We start from the raw sequence: 2136 nt of genomic DNA, 5'->3' as shown, positions 1-2136 counted from the left end.
AAAAAAAAAAAAAAAAAAAAAAAAAAAAAAAAAAAAAAGCCCCCGCAAACAAAAAAACAAACAACCCCCCATAAGAAGAAACAAAAACCACACACAATGCAAACAAAAGAAAAACACCCAAAACCCCAACCAACAAAAACAAAACAAAAACAAACAAACAAACAAAAAAAAGACAGAAGCAGCTTCTTACCCTTTGAGGGATGTCCCAGACTAGCAGGTGCTGAATCTAGTCAATAAGACAGTACTGGTGGGAGCTTCTTACAGTTCTAGCAATTTCATCAGAGTCTCAAAATGTAAAGTTTGACTGTGGAGCACAGTTTGAGTAGACTTTCTGCTAGAGAGCAGCTGCAGGTGCTCACACAGGATGGGTTTGGTGACCCAATACTCTGACTGGGCTGTACCTGGGTTTTACCAGAATTTCCTTCAAAGTGGTGAAGTTGCTGGGAGTTTGAGAAGGCCAAAGCCATGCCAGGGCAGAGGGGCTGAACCAGCCCTCTGGTTTTTAAATGCATTTTCCTTAAACAGTTCCAGGGAGCTGGGCATGTTCACAGGACAATGTAAATCAACTTACGACAAACCAGAGCAACAGAGCAGATTTATCCACCCGCTCAGATGGCCAATCAGCCAATGAATATGTATGCAAAACAAACCGAGGGGTTGAAATCTGAGTCAAACAAAGATGAAATCTGATAGCCTGTGTGCAGCATGCCTATTGCCACTTGGGAAGACCCCTCTCCCAAGGGCCAGGTGTGCCCTTGATCCTGCTGCAGCAATGTGGTCCCCAACAGAACCAAAACACTGAGAGGCAGAACTGTCCTCACGACACGTTGAACACAATGGTCCCATCAGACACAGGAGAAATGTCAAGGAAAGTTCAAGCCACCCAGGTGTTTTTCAAAAGGCAAACTAAATCCAGACTAGTTCATACTCCTGCATGAGCTTAAAAAAGCTCTCTGTTTCAAAGTAGCAACGTGTTTTCAAAGCTGTTCTCCCAATCATTCACATTTATTGCACTTGCATTCAAAGCACTGAACAGTCTCCAAGGACATGAACAGCATTCCTTTCTCATGAAGTTAAACCAGAAGATGAACTCTATGAGTGAACCCAATGTACTCCAACTGCTAAGAAATATTTAATCCTGGGAACTAGACATGGTTTAGTCTGCAGCAAAACCTCCTGCAATGTTTCTAATGCATACATTAAGCCCCTAGCACTCACTATTTTGCTCCACAGTTCTCTCACTGAGTGGCAGAGCTTGCCTGGGCTGGGACACTGCCACTGAGACAGGGCTGTGACACCAGGCTGACACTGTGGGGTGCCTGCCATGCACCTTCACTGTTAACAGCTCCAGGAACAGATGGCTCCAACCCTGCATTATTAGCTCTGTGCTGCATTAAAGGGACTGCATAGCTTCAAAATCTGACTTCTCCTTGAACAGTACAGCTGCATTCATACAACATAGCATCTGATCTAATAAGTCCTAGTAGACCTGAGCTGGCTCTGCATTATTGCAAACTTACAACAAAACCACAATCTTTTCCTCACCACCTTCTCCTCCAGGCTCTCACTGTGCTACACCCCATCTCACCCCACCTCTTCTTTGCTTGCATCCTACTCTAACAAATTACTTGTATCACTCAACCTCCATGTGCTCTTAGTCTTCAAAATCTTTAAAAAACACAGTTCACATATGCTGATAGAACTTTTCAGATGTTTCTGGCTACAAACTCCAAAGACTGCATTTCTCACCTGTGTGGTTGTGCCTCCACAGTCCTTGGCACACGGGGACTGTCGCTGCCTCGTGCCTCCATAGTCTCTATAACTGTCTAGTCAGGCCTTCACCTGCCACTGGGAAGGAACAGGCATCTGTGCTTTAGATGGTAGATAGAAAAGGGATCTTACTATTTCGAGACTTGACTCCACAGTTTTTCCTATAAAATTCATTATATGCAGCTGAAATAATCCAGTTATTCACGTTCCATCAAAAAAGATAAAAAAAATTAAATCTTAATCCTTTCTTCTTAGTCCCTTAACTTTTCAGCAGTGCAGTTCCACACCTTCCCTCACACTAATGAAACTTGTCAGATAATTTCATCAGCCCATTTAAGTCACTAGTTCAGCAGAAAACGATCCAGT

The sequence above is a fragment of the Empidonax traillii genome, unplaced genomic scaffold, assembly GCF_003031625.1.
Source record: "Empidonax traillii isolate 1590-97213 ecotype Southwest subspecies unplaced genomic scaffold, ASM303162v1 scaffold45:size3623477, whole genome shotgun sequence".
Classification (NCBI taxonomy): Eukaryota; Metazoa; Chordata; class Aves; order Passeriformes; family Tyrannidae; genus Empidonax; species Empidonax traillii.
The sequence above is the reverse complement of the archived record's forward strand: the minus strand, read 5'-3'. Positions refer to the sequence as shown.